General features: G+C 40.6%; 1 protein-coding gene across 1 annotated transcript in view; it reads right to left on the minus strand.

The window, feature by feature from the left end:
- The window catches only part of Ds (dachsous), a 230,451-nt gene that overhangs the window by 27,197 nt on the left and 181,097 nt on the right, over nt 1–22,157 (minus strand). The gene's annotated exons all lie outside the window — the stretch shown is intronic.

Consider the following 22,157-nt stretch of genomic DNA (forward strand, 5'->3'; position numbering starts at 1 on the left):
TCGTGAACCCGAAGGGAGCGGTCACATCTCAATTCCTTTTACCTTGTTTACCTATCGCCGTCCGACACACGATGCCGCGGCCTAAGTGCCCTAACTTGTTTAGATAAGGGGCAACGTCGTGGAATTTCGGCGCTCTCTTCGCCGCGTTGAGGCTCATCCCGGATCGCGCCACACCCGCCAACAGAACAATCAATTATGCTCAAAGAAAAAATCCTCGGGACCGTTCTGTATAGTCATCCTCTTCAATCTGTGAACAATGTTAGAGCTTGCTAATAGAAAGCGCTTATCGCGATATTGCCATCGCCTTCCAGGTCTACTGCCGTGGAGGCGATGCTGCAGGGCCACCTGGCGCGTGATTACGTGTCGAAGGGAGTAAATACAACACCACGTCGCGAGGCGTCACTCTTCGTCAGCGTTTCGGCTGACTCACACCGCTCATAATGGGGATCAGCGCCACGGAGAGTATCTACTGTCAGGGTTCAGCCGGGCGCTTTCGGCCTCGCGGCCGGCAACGAAACAGAGGACCGCAACCGGAGCCCTGAGGTACGCCGCGATTATCATTATTATTATTATTATTAAATACGCCAATAATTTTTCTCTGTAAAGATTTCTGTGATAATTAATAAGTGGTGTTTCCAAAGAGAAACGAGAAAATTTAGGAAAACAGAGTTGATTTACTGGTTGCGAACTCTCGATCTCATAATACATACTAAAGCCAAATCTTTGAAAAAGATTGGATTGTGGAGTTCCTCTAACACAATAAACACCATCATCCTTATATATTAAAAATGTCAGAACACATGTATGGATTTTTTTCAAGAGTATTAACATAAATTTTAATTTAGGTCTACCAAAGCACAGTGTGTTATTAAACTACTACAAAATCAAATTATAGTAACGAAGATAGTTCCCAAATCCTTAAACGAATCAACCCTTGCTCTGAAACCTTTATTTGTCAATGACTAGGAAGGGAAGAGGCTTTTGAATAGAACCTTGGAGAACGCCCGAGCTTATATGGATCTTGTCGAAATGAATAAAGCTCTATGACAAACAACCACCAACTCAACGTAGGTCAGCCTGTCTGTCTAAGGCTTTCGAAAAATCCTTACAGATTACCTTGACTTGGTGCTTTTTATCAAAGGAATCCATGCTGAGATTCATTTATGCAATTACGAAGACTAAATAGCATAATACGATTGAGTTCCTTTAGAGAAGGTGGCCCAGTGTTGACATTATCAAAATCCAGAAGCCTAAAATTATTAGCCACATTATTGGATTGTTGAAGATTGGAAAAATTTTGGAGCGTGATTAATCCGATGCGAATACCTAGTTGAACATAAATAACGAAAATAAAAATGAAAAGTGTTCACGATAATGTCAATTGGTGAATAGAATGGGGCCGCAGTGCGTGCTCTGGGGTACAGCTGCGTCGCCCGGGTGCGACCTACGTGACGAAATTCTCAGAATCGCATTAGCGCGTCTTAACGGCACTATAAATTATCGGGTTCGCGTTGGCGTCGCGGACCTCCGCGTCCAAGGAAGTTATTTGCAGGGTGTTCTATTCCAGGAGCTGCGCTCCGGGCTAGACAACGTCCACGCGTTTTCCCTTTAACTTTAGCGGCAATTATGAATGAACACATCGGCCGGCCATTACAAACAGCAAGAACCCATTACGGTGATGGTATTTTAATACCGTAATTTATTGTTAATGTAGATTCGCATGCGACCGGATAATATCGTCCCTCCTGCGGCGCTCGATTGTCAACCGCAACGCCAAAATATCGAATAAATTCCGTTTTCGCCAAATTAATTGGGTGTAAGAGGGAGGACGACGACCATGACGCTGTGGTACGGTCGGTGAAATACCAAACCATTGTCCGACCACCTACACGCGAGCGGCAAACTTGTTTATTTCAAAACTGAGTTCATTCCAGCCGCTCGACGACTAGATAACGATATCAAGAATAGGTACAACGTTTCAACCAAAGTAAAAGAAAATGTGTTGCGTCGAAGGCAGGGCGAAGAATTCACACCTATCTAGTCGCGCTCCGGTTGGAATTAACATGTCACACCGGACCGAAAAAGAGCAAAAGAGGAAGGAATATGCACCAAAACGGACGATCGCCGGGCCTTGTCATAACACATTTCGAGATCAATTAGTGCGAAGCGGCGTATTTTGACAGGCATTGTGGAATCGTCGGTCAACCTGTCAATGCGCCGTCGTTTTAATTAAAAAGACCACATTTTTACTGTTATTATTATTGTTATTACGATTTTTTTTCGCGCCTGATTTAGTGCGAACGTGATGGGAGCGCGCCGTTTCGTAATATTTATACATCAATTAATCAAATACGGTTTTTGTTTTGTTAATTTAAACCTTAATCAAAAGATAGTATCAGCGGGACACTCGTTAAAATTTCGTGGCGATTACGGCTCCTTAATAATAGCTCGCTGAAAATCGACTCTATTACGGTATTACCGATTTAATTTCGGCGATTTCTTAAAATCCAATTAAAAATGTGGAGCGGTACGGGCGGTACTCTGTGTGGGCAGCAGGAATCCGAAGAACCAGGAAACGCCGCAGCGGGAACGGCCGCCCGAAGACCGGTCCGAAGCATCCACGAGGAAATTTTCTCCCAACTTCGTAAACAAAAACAAGGCGCCATCTTGATATCAGATAGCGGCGACGATTGTCGTTCCGATCGATTTCGCGCTTGGCCAATGCATTATGTTAATTTTTCTCACAGCTTATTAATAGAACTGGATATTTCAATCTACATAAGGAGATTACTGGAATTAAACTATTTTAATAATCTCCAGTTTCTTTATCTGTCGTTCGTGTCTCGGAATGCCGGAATTACCATAATCTAGCTACTAGTGGCGAATTTTTCAAATTTCCGTCGAATTGTTCGCCCCAAAGATCACGTCCAGGACCCATTCTTTCCCCGCCGACTTTTCCATAAATAATGAAATCTCGTCCGAAGTCGGAGGAGCGATCGAGCCGCACATAAAGGATGATCGATCGAAAATAATTCCCTGATAATGAGGATGACAGTTTTTGGACGTCATCCATTACCCGAAGACAGGCTAACATGTCTGGTGAGCCCGACTGTCGCGTCCAGACCCGATCAATTTTCGTAAATGATTTTTATTTTGGTTTCTGCTCCTCTTTATGTCGCCGCCTTGTTGTGACGTTCCTACAGAAGGAACCTAACCAAATTCCATAAATCTTTCCGCTCATCAGACAGCGATTTCGGCCGTGTACAGTTAGCCGCAATTAGCGAAATTAATTAGAGGCATTGTGTCGCGATAGCACCATCTGGCGTTTCGCCACTCGTAAATCCGGCTCGAAAGACCAATCCAATTATCGTAAACACCGGATCGCTCTTGTAAGTCATATTCGTCCGGAGGGTTCGTTTCGGGTGCGTGTCGTCCATCGAAAGTGTTTCGTATCTCTGACGAGCATCTCTTTGTCACGAACGGCTCGATTCCGAGACGCGGCTCGACTTCTCGCAGGAATTCCGACTTTATCGGGCTGTCATTAAAATCTCGGGACGGATCCAGGAAGGCCGGATTTCGGCGGAGGTGACTGATGCTGGCGTTAATTCGGAGCGAGTGGTCGCGCGATCGACCGACGGATTTCTTTCTACTTGTCGTAAATCATCCGGACATCGACGTACAAATATAATCACTTAGACGGAGTTATTTGTGGTCATAATATCAATAAACATCAAACGACCAACTATTTACCGAGGCATTTGCGATCGTATATTTACGACGTTGAAATGTCAAAAGGAAACGTGGCGTGTCTCCGGTTTAATGGCGTTTTTATAGCGGGACTTGCGTAACAAGGGGTAAGGACCATGAGCTTTGCGAGGTGTGCCACAGGGTTCTCGCTGCGGCCCCGTCCTCTTCACCCGCCTGAAATTATACGGCTTCTTCATTGTTATTCCGCTCAAAAACCCTGCCAGCCGTCCGTCTCCAGCCGAAAAAATAGAAGAAGCCAGAAGAAAATTTCCAATTCAGTAAAAAACAACCTACATCATAAGCTCATTAACGGATTAATTGACTGATCAGGTTTAGTTCTTTTTATTACATATATTAACGAGAGTGGAAATACTTTTCATGTCAATACTCTTAATACAACTGCGTGTAATAAACCTATTATGAAAATGTATAGGCTGCTCTTTGTCATTTTTAATGTGCCATTACTTCATTACCATCGCTGGTATGCGCTGATGGAAGTAACAATCACACGTCATCTCCACTCACAATGTTATGATGTCCATCATTTTTATGAGAACACCCGTGAGAACTTCCCATCTGAAAAACTTCCAGGATTTTCATAATTCACGCACGAGTAATATTTGGGCGATTATTATGGGTAGAATCACGTCAACATCGGGAACCTCACATCTCTAACCAGTGCTGGGTGTCTGTGCCACTGTAATTACCGAAATTATCGACTCGTTAATTATACGAGTTTAATGGTGCGTGATTCATTTTCGCCGCTCCCGCGGAATGCATCCTCCCTAGTCTCGAACGCCGATCCACAATACCGATTTCATGGCACTCTTCTGCAGCGGTTAACAACAATGCCAATGAGGCAACAGTGCATTTGTCATCGTCTCTCGGTTTTCGCATCGTCGGGTTATTTATGGTCGCCGGTCGGGGGGCGCCCGGCTCATATTTCAGCCGTTCAATGGAACTATTAAATAGTTTTTGGACGCGGAATTAATTAAAATTCTGGCAATCACGTCGAGGTGTTGTTCCTTGGTAGTTTTTTCCGTTGTTCTCGGACTCACTTATCGGATGAGTTATTTCTGTTTTTCGAGATAGAGGCGGCCATCGATACAGTGTTCTATTAATTCGTCGGTTGTTGTTGGCGAGTTTTTTCCCGAGATCGGTGCCCACCTATTCACAGTTATACGCGATCGGTTATTAAAAATGTCGACTTTAATAAGCGTCGACCGGATTGTTTATGAAAAACAATGTGAACTTCTACGAATAAATCAGACACGGCTTGCCGATTTTACATAGCGCTTTTTGCCTAATTCTCCAAAATTCATCACGGTGGAGATGGGTACTGTTAGCTACACTCGGATTCTTTTCACGCGGTGATAAAATTCCAATTAAATTAGCGTCGACAAGCTCGAAAGCCACCTCGGAACGAGACTACGACGTTATTCGGTTCGTTGTTGTTACGGAGGGCTTCAATCGTTTAATCAATGTGGCGAAATTTCTTTCAAAATTAATGTCTTCGTCTAATTTCAGGAATGTTCAGCTCATACTGTCGACTGTCGGCCGTCTTGGCTCTGTTGTCATTATTTCAAAACCGGAACTATACCTTGTCAATAGCAATAACACATTTTGACATTTGCAACCCTAACGTCAATTTTACTACCAAAAAGTAGTTTGGAAAATTTTCGCTTAGCAATAGTCAGCTGACTCCTTCGTTGGTGTTGTTGTGTGCGAATACCTTGGTGGCAGCCATCAATCCAACCTTTAAAACCGCCACCTTTCAAAACACAAGTTTTATAACCTACAACTACAAGCATATTTTCCTAAAGTTAGTTTTATGATGTTGCATGTTCGTATCCATCTCTCAATTTGGCCGATTCCGCATAATTATCCCAAAATGGTCCCATTTGCATTATTGAATATTTTTCCCAGGACAACGAACCTGTAAAATGGACTTCCGAGCCTCTGTCACCTGAAACGCCATCAACTTCGTTTTATGAACGTTTTCGCGTCTATGGCCCATTATAACGGACACTAATGGTCCTGTTCTTGACACATCCGAACCACGAAACCCAAAAACCCCGCCCCGCCCTTGATATTTTTCCACTCGCTGGACAATTCCTCATTCCTCCAATAAAAAAACAGTGTAAAATTTATACGCCGAATCGAAATTTATAGCCGCTGAATATTTCTGTTGTGACTAATATTGAAAAAGCTCCGATATGATACGTCTTAATTAATCAATTTAAATTCATTAGTGTATATAGATATCGTTTGAATACGATTTAAAATTTAATTTACATTTATAATTATGCCGGGTCGTAATTAAATTACGACCGAAAATCCGAAGGCACCCCAACGCTTTCGCCGCACCGACAGAGGGCGCTTTGATGTTTGTTTCCAAATAAAGCAACTTGATTTTTTAGAATTGGAGTTATGTCTGTGTTTCGTTTGGCCGGCGTTCTCGATCCAGTAACATTATTTCCGGCGGGTTGTAAATGGCCTGGCATAAATCTGGAATTGTGGAATGCGCCAAAGTGACAAGAAAGAAATGTCTGCCATTAACGCATGCGCATTAATAGTCCTGAGCCGGCAGCGTTTATTTAATTTGCAGAGATTACCGACGCTTTAAACCGTTGATAAATGCTGGATATTTGTTGGTTTTTGTTAAACGCTTACGAGGTTTATTGCGGCCGATTTGTTATGAAATTAAATAGTTGTGAACACCGGTAGTTGCGGTATTAACATAATGCCGGATTGTATGGTAATGAAGCTGTTACGGTGCGGCTTTTTACCCGCCGGGTTGCTAATCGAACGCAACATTTTGGGCAACGTAACACGGAAGAAATTCCACCTGGAAAGCCGAGGTTATCAGATTTTCTCTAACGACCAGTTGCTCCAAGAGGCAAAAAACGCGAGCACGTAGCGTAAAACAAACTCTGAAAAACAACCACCGGATAACGGACGCAAAATTGGTTCAAAACTGGTATTACGGCTCAAAAACACTTGCGGTGCAGTTAATCATGGTGGTACTATCGCTCGGATCAACATACTTACAGATTACTTCTTCACTAATTAATTTCTGATATCAATAATTGCGAAAGTGGAAGACTGTGTGGGAAAAATGCTCGAGGCGGCTGCGAAAACAAAAAGAGGTCTGCGGGATCGCGATGGTGACAATATTTTGTCGCTGAAGATGACCTTGTAGGTCGAAACCGGTTGCCAATAAAAACAATATAAGATTATTATTATTGTTATTACTTTACTATTATAATTCAAAACTTGCTTCGAGGAACATCAGTGTCTACTTTGCTTAGCATCATTACATGTCTTCTCCGAGTGCAGTGGAAAAGCCTGTTTGGAAAGTCGACTCGAGTCGAAAGTGGCTGTGGATAGGTTTTTGCGGAAAATCTCTAGTCTAGAACTAGTAGCCTAAAATGTTTACTGTTGATTGCCTACACGCCCTGATTTGGGCAACGAATGGAAATTTATGCTAGAGGGGAGTTACATATTTTTGAAAGTATTAACACACGGATATAACAACAAATAAGACAAACAAGTGCTTTGATAACATCTGATATTTTGTGATATACTACGGCGGTGTTTTTATTTGTGCACACGTGTGAATAAATTTCACTAAACCATTGAAGTCACATGGGTGCTTTCTCTAAGTACTATCAAAAAAGTACATATGTAATTCTTTCTAATAATCATTTTGATAAACTCACTTTTTAACTATATTGCGTCAGTTATAAGAATTATTTAATACAAAAAAATGTAATCCCTATAAAAAAATGTGTAAAAATTTCACGCCAAATTATATATTTTTTATTTTGACTATTAAAACTAAAAATAAAGTAGGTGTAGCATTTAAAGTAAGGCTCACAAAATAATGTACAGGATCCATAACCTGTTGGACATTTTCAATAGCCTTTGCAGTTCGTTTTGTTAATGTACTGACTTCCTCTTATTGCTACCAGTCTTACGAAAGAATTTGATCACACACTTGAGGGTCCTTAAAAAATTAGGTTCAAGAACAGGGACATCAGGGAATTTTTCACGAAATTCCTGAAAGCAGGGAATCATATATCCAACGCTGTTTATTTGCTGGCCCTTGCGAGCGTAAAACTCAAGCATAAATTTCTTATGACCTCCGAAAAACATTTTTGTCGAAATGAAAATTCAGTTTCCATGCCAAAACACACCTGGATAGTTTTGATTCATTCTCAAGTAAAGATGTGGCCTCAAAAAATATTGATTTTTCTTGAAAATTAGAAAAACAAAGTGTAACATTTGTGTAAAAAAAATGAAATTGGACTGAATTTGTCTCCTTAAAACAGAGGAGAGTACTGATTAATTAATTAAACTAGAATGAAGCAAAATGGTCCGAATTTTGGACGAAGAGCTGTTGTCGTAATAATAATAATTTTATTATTATTAAATATAGGAGGGCGCGATATTACCGTAATTTTCGAGAAAATGGGGTAAACTTTTCTTAATTTGATTAAAAAAAAATGTCAACGAGAATGAGATTCGAACTCACTCGTGCAGACCTCATTCTAACGCTGTGAAACCTTAATTTATTAATAATACGTAGCGAATTTCTGCAAAATAATTGTGGTTAAAATTCAATGTGGGTTTGTAGACTACAAATGTAGGGGCATATTATTTTATAAAATTAAAAAAAAGTGTTTATTGTTAAAAATTTTGAGGGGAGGTATTACATAATGTAATACAAAATTGAACAACAATCGACCCAGTAGTTTCGGAGATTATCTGTTTAATAAAAATCCGACATAGTGTTCGCAGTTAATTTTAGGTCCCCAGGTGTTCTATTTTCGGATAAATTTAAAAGAATCTGGTATTTTGTTGCTGGATGAACTTGAAATCTGTAAAGCTTTTTTTGTGTTTTATTTTTTACGAATTTGAAAAAATCTTGAGTGCCGAAGTGTTTGGATACCCATGGTGTATTATTTTGGGAGCCCGTGAAGATTTTTGTTTAGTAGCTGCTAAGATAAGACTGATTTTGGCTAATAAGACACCCTCTAAGAAAAGAGAGGGTGGGTGGGCGGGGCTAGTACTTGCTAAGAAAAGCCTGATTTTGGCAAATGATATACCCTCTATAAAAAGAGAGGGTGGGTGGGCGGGTTTAGTACCTGTTAAAATAAGATCGATTTTGGCAGATGACATCCTCGCTAAGCAAATAGAGGGCGGATGGGCGGGGCTAGTACCTGCTAAAGTAAATTGGTTTTGGTAAATGAGATACCCTCTAAGAAAAGTGAGGGCGGGTGGTTGGGGCTAGTACCTATTAAGACTGATTTTAGCAAATGACGTATCCTGTAAGAAATTTAAATAAATTATTACAAGAAAAGACACTAGAGGTTCCAAAGCACTTTCAAATTCTTTCCAAACAAGAATACCTAGAACCTCAAGATTGTTTTAATTTTTTTTGTAATTTAAAATAATAATAATTAAGATACGACTGATTTTGGCAAATAATACACTTATTAAGAAAATAGAGGGCGGGTGGGCGGGGCTACTACTTGCTAAGATAAGAGTGATTTTGGCCAATGATATATTCTCTATGGAAATGGAACAGGGTAGGCGGGACTAGCATTTTCAAGATCAGACTGAACAATATCAAGAGTAGTCACTAGAATGAAGAAGGGGTGGGTAAGTAAGGCCACTGCTTGCTTATAAGACTCTGTAGAAAAAACTAAACTCACGTCCCCCCATCTCCTTTCTCCATTTCACTGACTTATTTTATTTTCTGTAAAATAGGAATTGAGTTCTATTTTGAAAAACGGTAAAACCTAAGATCTAAAACAAAGTCAAATGCGGCCCCGCCCACCCATCCCTATTCCGTTTTGACTACTCATTCTATCGGCTTTGAGACGGAAGTTGTAAAGCTGTTGCTGTCGGAATTGATAAATTGATAGTTAATAGAACCACCAGTATGGGGGATCAAAGTAACAGTTGGGTTTTGGGTAAAAGGGTTGCCCTCATACAACTTTCTTTTCGAGTTCTCTTCCTGTATTAATTTGTTCGTGTTGGGTTTTCGTAAAGGGAACTTCAAAAGCGCAAAAGTGTTTTAAGATGTAAGTAGAAACCACGCCCACCCCCTCTATTTTCTTAGAAGGTATATCATTTGCCAGAATCAGTCTTATCTTCGCAAATACATGCCCCGCCCACCCACTCTTTATTTTCTTAAAAGGTATATCATTTGCCAAAATCAGTCTAATCTTTGCAAGTACTACCCCCACCCACCCACCCTTTACTTTCTTAGAGGGTATGTCATTTACCAAAATCAGTCGTATTTTGAAAACGAACGAATTTTTTCTTTATAGATATAGCTTTTTTTAACAACACAATACTGAAAAACATGTTTCATATACGTAGATTAAAAAAAGTATAATATAAGCCCCACCCACCCGCCCTATCTCAATTGTGATGATTTTTTTATTGGTCGTGAGCCGAGGGGTGGAGCTTAATTGCAAAATGCTCATTTCTTTACAAGTAATTATCTTGTGATTTTTCTTTTCACAACAAGAAACTTCAAGCGTGTTCTAATGCTAAAATTTTTGTTGGGAAATATGGATTTTGCAAATATGCTTCGTCCATTGGTCTGACAATAAATGAAAAATTCATCCCAATTGAGATAGGGTGGGTGGGTGGGGCCTATATATTTTTTTTCTTAACTTAACGTTTCTTTCTTTTCACAACAAGAAACTTAAGACGTGTCCAAAGTGGTAAATTTTTGAATTTAAAAGAATTTTGGGGAACTTTGGTGTTTAAAATAATCTTGAGGTTCTAGGTATTCCTGTTCGGAAAGAATTTGAAAGTCCTTTAGAGCCTTTAGTGTCTTTTTTTTATAATAAGTTAATTAAATTTCTTAGAGGATATGTCATTTGCCAAAATCAGTCTTATCTTAGCAGCTACTAGCCCCGCCCACCCACCCCCTTTTTTCTTAGAAGTTATGTCAGTTCCTAAAATCAGTTTTATCTTACCAAGTAGGTACTGATGACTAACTTTTACAAAAATTTATCAAAATTTGGAAACATTACGAGCTTACTTATACCTCTGCACAAGGCAGGAATTGTTACGTTTATAAAATTAGTTTTTTTTCGCAATCTACATCATAAAGAATTTTTTTTATTATTTTTTAGGAGCTCCTGAAAGCCCCGTACATAACGTACTGAAGTGTTAATCCGACATTTTCCAGACGCCCTGTATAGATAGCAGGAGTCGTGAAAAAAGTTATGCCCATAATGGAAGGGAACAGGCGATCGTTTTCCCGACCTCGACGACTGTAAGCGCAGATTATACAATTTGCAATTCAAGGCAGATTTATAAACCACAAGTATGAAAGTGGCCATTCGCCCGATGGACTTTGTTGTAAAACTTCGATCAGTTTTGACAACTTATTACTATTACCGTTAGGCAATGTGCTTATTGTAGGGTAGACTTTATAAGGAAATATATATGCACCATTCGATTCCGACTAAGGCTTGTACAGACTGTTACAGAACTTTCGAGAAATTTCCTTTTAACTGAAATCTCACTTATTCTCCGTTCTGTAGATATTTATAGCAACATTGAATTATATAGTATTTCCTAGGTTACGCATTGCAGCATGTGCAAAAATAAAGCTGCTTATGTATGAATAGAGTTTTTTGCCCTTGGTTTGGCTCTATATTATTTGTTCACGTTAGCAAACCATAGAATTGTAATTTAGTGTGTGACAAAAAAAGTTAAAACAAAGTGAGTGTCATCGGTAACACCGTTAAGCGTCTGTCGACTACAAAAAGTGTAATTGTTTCGATGTAATGTAATCTCGTACATAATACGGAAGACTAACTTCTTTACATGTAAGGAAGCCAAGTATCTTCGTTTTTGCCGCAATCTATCAAATGTAGCTTTTTACCAAGCTTACGTCAATTGATGACACGTTGTGTTTCCAAGTAATCATCGGTATCATCGTGAATATGTACTCGTCAGCGACATAAATCAACTTTCCTATAAGCAGATAATACACCGGTCACTACTTCAGCGTGCGTAAAAAATTCCCCTTAAAAATTACAAAATCCGAACCTTCTGGAAGTGTTGTTAAAAATCGGCGTCTTTTGCCAAACGTCGTACCATCTTCGCAGATTCCTTCCTCGTGAGTCGTGTGGGAACCTGGTGCCGCAGCCTCGCCATAGATCTTCATTTGAAACCGAGAGTCGACGTGTAGGTTCAAAAGCACCACGACACGTCCAATACATATCTTTATGCTAAATATCCGAGTTCGATCTGGCACGAAGTCGGCGTAAAAACAAGCCGATTTGAAATGCAAAGTGGAAACGGTGCAACGGTCTTTGCGCAAAATCGTAAACATGCACTGTAATCTCGCTCGTTGCAGCTACTGTTCGGTCCTTATCTTAACAATCGCACATTCTTACACACTATCTGGTCGAACCGCGAAGAAATTAAAAAACATCCTCATGTGTGTGCGCCGCGGACGCGCCAATGGTACCGGGAGGTTACGAGTACCTCCTACTAACAGTACTTTTTCTAGGCGAGGAGCCCCGTACATAATTGATAAAAATCGGTTCCGCTGATAAAAATTAAAATCACAGCTCGGAATGATGATTTCGTCTCGATATGTGATTCGAGTTTCGAGATGGCAGGGAACGCAAATAACCGTAATTAGAAATGCACATTCCGCTGTAGCTCACATCGGATCACAAAGTAATTATTTCCTTTCGTTGATGCGTATTATTGGGAACTGGATTCGGTTTAATTGCAAATTAAATGAGGTTTGACGTACGAAAGACGATGGGCGGTTGCGGGAAAAAAACAAAGATACGAATTATTACGTAATGGGCCGGAGGAAGCCGCGCAAATCCCAGGCTGGTTCTAAGACCTCCGAAATGAGACAGAACGGAAAGAACGACGTCGTCTCCGAGTCTAGAAGTTGCTTGACCCTCGGTACACCAACTAGACGATCTAGCCAAAACCAATCCCTATACTTCGTGAACAGAAGAGGATCAAAACTGGAACCCTGTGGTAATGACAATTTTGACAGTCGTGTTAGAATTTGGGAAAATGGTCCATTTTCGGTGGTTTTTAAGTCGCCCGGAGCCGTGCCACGACGCGGAGGCAGGCAGCGGAAAGCGTACGGGAGTTGATTAATTTTTTCTTCCTGCGCGGATCAGGTCCGTCGTATTTTAATTTGCTAAAACCGAAGTCGACTTTTTTAAATTGGCGCGAAAAATTCCGACGCGTCTTACTCCATTTTATTATCCGTCATGACAGTCTAATAACTATAATCTACAATGTTATTTTCACACGTCGTCTGTCACGTCGCAGCAGTACGCGCATTTTACGCAGAGATTAATGGACATCCCTGGCTATTATTTCGTATTTACAGTGTGGGGTCAAACGAATGCTGCGGCCGTGTAATTATTAATTGCTCTATTAAATTCAATTAGGGAAGGACCGCCCGCTGGTCGGTCAGTACCGAAAGTTAAAAACTGTCGCGCCTCAGTCCGTGTACCCGCAAATTAAAAAATTACAGCGTTTGAGTAATTTTCCTCTTACGTTAAGCGGCGACCCGAGGCTACGGAGGACCATCAGGTTAAGTAGTTTTTGGTTCTGCGGGGAAAAAACGAAATTTTTGACTTGTTCTAATAATCGTGATTAGTACGGCTTTTTTCCAAATAAAAAATCGCTCGAATCTTATACAATCTCACAAATTGTTGGTTCTTTCATGTCGGGTATCACGCGAGGGTCATTTGAAAACTGATATTTAGAACTCTCATTAAGTTCGCAAAGAGTTCCGGCTGGCTCCGGGAAGAAATTGTTGCCACAGTTATCGCGATTTAATAATAACTCAAAAACGCGAAAACTAATTCGAATTTTTCGCAAAGTGCGGCCATTAAAGGATATGGGAAGTCATAACTTGGCCGCTTCATTACAATTATCAAGATTATGAAAAGCGCACACATTTACCATCCTCGAGTGTGTACACAAGAGCTCGACAAGCAAAAACGAGCCTGCAGAAGCCTGCTCAAACACATAAATACTGTCGTGGGGATAATAAAATAAATAAACACGGCGAGCAAAGAACGTACATGCGACGATCCGATAAATAAAAAAGAAAGGAAAATTAATAAGATATTAAATTACGATTTTAGAACCACCTGTGGCTGCAACCAGAGCCGTACTTATTGGCCCAACAGAGGTATCGATCATCAGTCAGTCATAAATCAACCCATACACACTTCGTAACGAAGCTCGTGAATTGCGAGAATTTTTGCAGCCGCGTAACTACAATCCACCCGACTAAGTCGCTAAAACCATATTTGCACTTCCTAAGTCTCTAAATTCAATCAAGGTCCCGATCCTAATTGATTTCGCCAAAACCGTACGTCACACTTAATTGGAGCATTCATCTTGATCGCTTAAATGTCAATTGCGTCATTTGTTTATTAATTATACCTTAATCGATCTAAATTGAACGGTGCGCGAAGGTGCAACGAAAAATTATATTTTAATTGCCGACTATGTGACGATTATATAATTGAAGTCGTAGATCAAAAGTTTAATTAATAGGTTGCGCATATGAAATTGTTTTATGTTAAAGGCTAGTGTGATTTATGGGGCACATTTGCGGTTTTTCGACTGCCTCGGGTCGTATCCCATGTCGTTTTGATGGAAACAGCAACGCAACGGTAGTTTCATAGCGGACAAATTCATGATGCGAAATAATCACCACGATTGTAACACGAACGGGGAATTTCGTCCGATTAATCATTGACCACAAAGGCGATGAAGATTCTCCGCCGGAGAATGTCCCACTTACGTCGGCAAGGGTCGTCGCGCAAATTTCGAAAGGGGCGACTTCACGTTTCCGCTACGCGGACGCTCTATCACCTTGTGGGGGATTAGAGACAATGCTCGCGGTGGCGCCCCGATTTGTGGCGCGATAAACTTCGCCAGCTCGCGTGTAGATCTAGCCGTGGCGACGGCGCGAGTCGCCTTGTTTCTGGATTTTTCCCGCGGAAAACTAATCTCTGTGTTTATAGAGGCGGATTAAGGCGCTCGGCGCGTAATCCAGAAAATACGGTCCGCTCCGTATTAATTGTAGCGCTGCGGCGTATGCATGCGGTCTTATTTATGAGGGGTCGGGTTCACTAACATCTCTCTACGCCACTGCTATATGAATATCAATGAGGAATTATGATAGTCTCCGCACATAATCGTTCTACACTGCTATTTTACATTCGACATTGCGGTTCGCTTTGTCCGACTCGCTAATAAATTACGCCGGGGGTACGTTTCACATGAATTAACTCTTTTTATTTTGCAAATATTTGTGTATCACCTTTATTTATTTCAGTGTATGGACATAATTCTGGGCGTTGCACGCACGCCACTTGCGATACACACGAGGGGGGTGCGGGGCCGAAAAAACGAAGAAAGAACGGATCGGCCATTTTCTTTCATTGCTGTGGCTTAATTAGATTAGGTATTTGCGCCGTGTTAGTTATTACATTAACGAGCTTTCTGGAGCTGCAGGAAACGAGATTTAATTACTTTCGTATGCGGTAATGGTGCCTCGATGGAAGGAAAACCTCTGAAAATTAACGCAGCTGGAGAGATCGCGGCTAGTGCAGAAGGAGATTTACATACAATAAATTCCTGATAGAAGGTTAACTCTTACACTCTTAAAGAAAGAGGACCCAGAATCCTTGACATTATCATACTAGACAAATATTTTGTTATACGAAGTACCCCCTTTTTGCATTTTTAATATTTTATTCGAAAAATGTTTCCCAATTTCTCCAAAGTTAATACGATAGACGGAAACGGGAGACCTATTTTTTCGTACTCTACTGGCCATGAAACGTCTATTACAATGCATCCTTACCCTGTGCTTACGCGCTTAGGAGGTAAAAAATTACAACATTAACCAAATTTGAGCAATGAATTGTATTTACGATATGAAACCAAATTTTTTAATGTCTCAACTCTGGTCCAGGTCGGGCGTCCACTAATCCGACATTAACTCCGGTCCACCTGACTGTAATTACGCTTATTTAGTGCAAGAACACATTCAATTCACTTTGAATTATTTTAATGATTGTTTTTTTAGTATTCATGAAGTTAAAAAAATTGTTATAAGTTATAGCATAATACTTTAGACATATAAAGTTTTTGCTATGTAAAGTTCTGCCGTTGTTTATTTCCCTACTTACTACATGTCTATTTTCTGTCCTATTTAGTCCACGTTTGTATCCATTTGCATGAATTTTAAAATTGGAATTTAAAAAAGGACTCTAAAATGTATGCATACTCGGTGTTCTTATCACATTGGACCGGAGTTCGACGAGGGATTAAGCCACTCCAAGTACCATAACGAGATATGACCTCGGATCGGAGTTGATGATCGCCCGTAGAACTATGTCAATATTGTTTAAACTTTTGTGCATAGAAGTTACTTAGGTCACAGCTTTACGTTTCACAAAACTCAGATAATAAATTTTAACGATTACTTAATAGTTAAGAAATCAAATACCTTGAGTAATATTAATAAGCAACCAATTAATAAATAATAAATTTGAATAAATTAACCAATTTTCCGATTTTTTTATTTATGTGGCTGTTTCACCACTACGTCGCAAAACATGCGACCAATTTGTTTTCATAATTGTAAACGATTTATGATTTTCAAATTTCGGATGGATGTTGCGAATTAATTCTCGAACTGTGCCACATTGCCGATTTAAATAATACTAACTTTCGCTTCACGCGATTATTTATTGTTTTCTGAGAGTGATAAAAAAATGTTTTCAAAACGAATCTTTGACTTAATATTCATCACTGATTTCCACTAATTCAGCAACATTTGCAAATTTAATCACCATTCACCTACATTAAAAGTCCAATATGGTCCATAAAAATTTAAATAACATAAACAACAAGCAAAGGACAAGAATAAAGTGTTACGCTATAGCGAAATGTTGTGTTATACCGCAAATTCCTGAAAACTGAAAAAACAGCCTTTTACTTGTCGGCGCACCTATGCATGTTTTAGCGTTTTTCGCTCCGATTTGCGCAATTTTTAACACCGTTTTTAACGGTCTGTGGTCTGTTTGGATTAATAATTTAGAAGAAAATGTTACTTTTTGCGCGTACGCTTCGCTGTAGCTGAAAAAGTCAATATTTTGATTGTTATTATTCTGAGAATCGTACTGTAAACTTTAATATAGTGTCGTTATTGTAATACAAACTGTATCAAACCGTAGGTACATTTTTTACTGAATCGTGATAGATCCCGGCGCCCGGATTTTTCCGGACCCGCCTAATTACATGTTAATTAAGCTTTTCGTCGTCTGCGTTCTCGATGCGGCCGTAAATCCCATCACGACCGCAGTTTGTATGGTAATGAATGGATGAGCTCGTACACTGCGTGGTATATGTGCAAGATGGATCTGTAAATTCCGGGAATCGGCTCCGGGACCTCCGGTGTCATATCGACGCATACGTGACCGAGCAAAAGATATCAATTTAATTGCCTTTCGGGGCTCTCTCATTTACCGGTTAATCGGCGCACAAAAGCGGGACGCGAATTTTTTCCCGCTTTACGCGGAAATCGCTCTTACGCGGACGTTTTTACGACGTGAAAATGACGAACGGTTATGTGGAACGACAAACACGCTTTTTTTTTAAAGATGAATAAATGGAATTTGATATGGTGAAGTTATAGTTAATTGCACGGTTCTAACTACACTGATCGAGAAAATTACTAATCAGGATTGAGACTATAACTTACGTGTTTATGACAGCAGTAAATGAATTAATTCGTTGGATTTGTTTAGGAAAACTGGTCGATAATCCTTCCAGTTTGGCTTAAGGATAATGGCGGTCGTAACAACGCGGGAATTAAATCAGGATTTGCTCCAACGACTAGTTCTAGCCATGCATTCGACGCGTCTGTTTTTATTGGGTGTCGGTTGGCGCCCCACGACAGCGTGAAAAGTACCGGGAGAATCTCGTTACATTTTCAATTTATACATCGCCGGATTTTTTCCATAAACGCCATTGTTTTTAGCGCAATCCAGAAAGCTGACTGTTCGCATCGGATCAATTTCTGCTGAACCCTCTTGGTCGGTCGGAATTTGCTTCTGCTCCCTTTGCGCCACCTCTCCCACACGCTCCCCCCCACACCACAAACGAGTCTGCCACCATTCAGGTTTTCTGCGTTAATCCGCTCAGTTTCACAAGTAATTGATTTTTATGGATGGAAATCGCGCCATAAATTATGTCACTTTCGCGGATCGTGCGCTGAAAGGGAGCAATTTGCCCCGCGTAATTACTTAATTGCTCGAATAGAAATCGCGTCGAATACCCGGTGAGCAAAAAAAACCACCGCCACACCGGCCGTCATCATCGCGCATTTATTTCGGCGTTGTTAGCGAGCTTCGGCTCGCTTGCCGTTGATGTATGGCTTCGGCAAATTGAACGTCAAACCTTGCGCACTTTTATCTCTGATAATTAGTTTACTATTGAAGACGCTCGTGGGCGTGAGTTAAAGACGGTGTCAACTCGCCTCGACGACCAGATGTTCCGAACGCCGGAAAATATGGAGGTCGGACGTTTTTAATCATTGGCACTCTATTGTATCAGTTAGAAGATATTTGCAGACGTGGTGATGGCTCGGAAGAAAAAGGGCGTCGCCGTGTGGTACCCACCTGAAACAAAGAGACGGAATTAGCATCAGGTGTAAACAATCGTCAGGTGTTGGTGTGCGCCAAAATTTGGACAAGTGTTTTTTCAGACTTTTGAAACGTGAATAAAAACATATCGAACAAAAATAATGCATTAACACTTAACTAACTTAACAAGGCTGTTGCACATCGAGGAGCATAAGCATGATTACTCTTAGACCTTGCGGAATATAAATGAAGACATTAGCACTTTTAAATACCAAATAAATTACAAAGTAAAAGAATATTAATGCGATGGATGTAGTTATTTTTGAAAAACTACACTACATCTAGTTTTAACCCGTCTTTGATTGAATTTTATCCGCCCCCATGCTGGGCGCCAATTTTGGCCGCTTACGAAGTTTGTATGTTGGGCGCCAAAATCTCCGTTGTCGTACCAAGGCTCCGTGTTGGGCGCCGATTTTCTGTGTAAGTGTGGTTTTTCAGGCGTTGGGATTTCAGGTTGTTCGGAGCATTATTTATCTTTTTGCGGTTAATGAGGCGGAATTGGCGGTTCGGTGGGAAAAGACTAAACGCAATTAAATTTTTTCGTCTGAAAAAACCGCTTCCCATTGGAATCTGGAATAAAATCTAATGCGACTTGTTTTATTAAGCTCCGCCGACCACAATGAAACGTGTATTATATTTACAATTTAAGACAAAGCAGCGATGGAAGCTTAGGTTCGTTGTTGCGGAGTTTTTTTCGTGATGGCCGTAATGTTCAGAGAAGCGATTCTTGTTCCACTTGAGTACATGATCGGCGATTAGAAAATATACAGTGTGAAATAACTTTCCACTTTAATAGTAACGAGTCATTGTTCTTGCGCCGTCGCTGTGTTATTATCTCGTCCGCGGTTTCGTCTCTCATTAACGAATTGATTTCGTCGTTTATCGGGCGCGGTGACGATTTACGACGACTCGTAGGGTACAATAACTCTTGTCATAATATGGACATGGAAATTTCATACACTCGCTAATTGGCATAATACGGTAAATAAGTGATAAATTATTCTCCGAGAAATCAGTTTAGTAACGTTTAATTAATGTTCCAGTAGCAACAATTACAATATTTTACTAGAAAACGATAAATACTAAGTAATTGCTGGACGACGACATAAATTGCTCCAGCCAATGCAAAACCAACACCTCGTCACACATAACACGCTTTTTTCGAGACGGTGCTATTTCCCGCCTCGTTAGAGGCGACAGACATCCCTCATCGCACGCGGCCCGCAGGCCTCTCGCCGCGGACCTATATTTTCACATTTTTACGGATATGCGAACACGGAAGCTGAAATATGCGACGAGAGCGACGCATTATGAGCTAAATCCGATAGTTACGACACAGAACCGTCGTAACTTAGACGAGGGGAGTTCGTGACTTGCGTCCGCCACCGGGTGTCGTGCAGTCGTCGTTGACCACGTTGTTGCCTTCACCAGGTCGTGTTCCATTCGAAGATTCCTCCGCGTTTGCTAAAAATGCCGGGAATCTGAAGCCGTTAAGAGGTTCAAGAGGACGTTGCTTTGAAATGACTTTGCCCACGAAGTAATCCCCCGAAAGCCGGTTCAAATACCTACGTAAGGGGAAAAATGAAACAATTGTGAGGACGTTTGTGTGAACAGGTTTTCATAGTATTCGCTTTTTTATTTATTAAGCCTAAAAAATTAGAAAAGATTTGTAAAACATTTTATTTACAGTAGAAACAACAATGTTCCCTTCGGTGTACCGACTATTCCTTTCGTAGTAATCAGTTATTCCAAGTTTGTTCCCACAAGACTTTATATGGTGTCAACAACTCTTCAGATCGATCTACAGCTCACTCTAAGTGAGTTTTCGCATCAGTAGATCTCGTGGACTCTAATATCCAACGTTTTAAGTTAGCCACGTTTTCAGTTTTTTTAAGGTTTCATTTGAATTTTGGCACCCCTGGAGTTTGGATTATTCAATATATCGAAAGAGCAGAGGTACTAAGAAAGTTCTTTGGAGAAATCCAGTTGTGGTAGATCTTTTTTCTATTCCAAATCGTATTCATGTGAGCTTGACATTTGCCAGTTACATATGAATATAATAAATTTTAAATTAACACACAAAAAACATATGTTCCTGTGGGCGTTAATTTTCCAAGGTAATAATCAGTGTTTGCAGTTTGAAGAGAAAACGAGTGTAAAAATGGGGAAAAGAAGCTATGAAACGGGACAAAGAGCAGCAACGTAAAGAATAAAAGTTTTAGGGTAAGTAAACCTAAAATTTCAAAGTAGTTGGTTCGGTAGTTTCGAAGATTATACACCAAAAGCACTACGTTATAGAAATGTTGTCTGGACAGACGTGTTTTGTTATAAATGCCGGAAAAAACTACAAAGTAATAAAGGACCTCGGCGATGAAGTCATTCTTACATGGGAATGTAACAATCACAGAAGAAAACTTTGTTGTGGCTCCGAAGACATTGTGTGAAAAAAAGCCCGTGTATTTGATGTTTAACAAACTGTCAGACACGTACTACTCTGATTTTGACCTCCCAATTCCGAGGCTGGCCTTTGATATGAATGAAACCGTTGTATTAAAATCTTCTAACCCAGGAAAACGTCGTCGGACGGATCGTGCACATCCCGCTGTGAAGACGCTACCATCTTAATCCGCCGACTACCGAACTATCCGATTGTCGTGCGTTTCACATTGTTGATGGTCTAGATTTCGAGGGGCTCTTGAGATAAGTGGACGGCTAGTCAAAACAGCTGTCAGAAGGCCTGACGGATCACCGAGCTTCGCTTCTAATTTCGCCTTTTTGTTGTGATGTCTTAATGTGAATCTCGGGGTCACGCCTCGTCGAAAGGAATTTCGGAATTTTATGGTGACCTATCGAAGAGTGACATTATGGGTTTTATGGGACCATAAAGTTCGGTAACGGCGTATCAAATGTCAGGAAAATTGGGTTAGGCGGGGCCTATAAATTTGGAAAAAATCGGCGGCGATTGTGGTTTTTGGGGTCAATGCAAGCTAGACTGCACGAGGTGCCATCCTGCTCCAGAAATATTGGTGTTATTATCTGGGTTTTATTGAACTGTACATTTCTAAATCGATTATCACGTCCAATATAATATACTGCCTTCTTGTGATTGAATGCGGTAATCTAGCGGTACTTTGTGATACTTACAGCATCACTATGTTATTTGCTTCATTAATAAATTGCTCCCCGTTGATTACTTCTTTAAAGCGCGACGGCAACCGGGGGAAACTGTGAGAATGCAATAATTAAATCCCTGGTTTATATGCATATCGTGCCATTTACTAACGCACACTTCTTCAATGGTCGCACATTGCCAATAATGACAGACTCCTTGTCGCTAACAATTCAGGGACGTGCTGCTAGAAAAAGCCAAAGACAACAAACAACAACAACGCCTAGGCGTGTAGCGCACCCATTCCGTGAAGGCCAGCCGGAGTTGCGTCAAACCATTGCACTTGCTTTCCAGTCAGCGTGTCTACTTCAGGATTATCATAATTGGAATTCTTTGCGGAGAGAAACTCCAGGATGTCGGATGGGGACCGGCGGTGTTGCGTCATTACGCGGCGAAACGAGCAATCTAGACCGACTGCACGAACGCGGTCCATGGGGAAAAATCCTCCCTATCTGAAGACAAGAATTCCTAATTTGGCCATGCCA

This window comes from Zophobas morio, unplaced genomic scaffold, assembly GCF_036711695.1.
Source record: "Zophobas morio isolate AGI-343-1 ecotype UQ-CSIRO unplaced genomic scaffold, CSIRO_AGI_Zmor_V1 ptg000002l, whole genome shotgun sequence".
Taxonomy (NCBI): Eukaryota; Metazoa; Arthropoda; class Insecta; order Coleoptera; family Tenebrionidae; genus Zophobas; species Zophobas morio.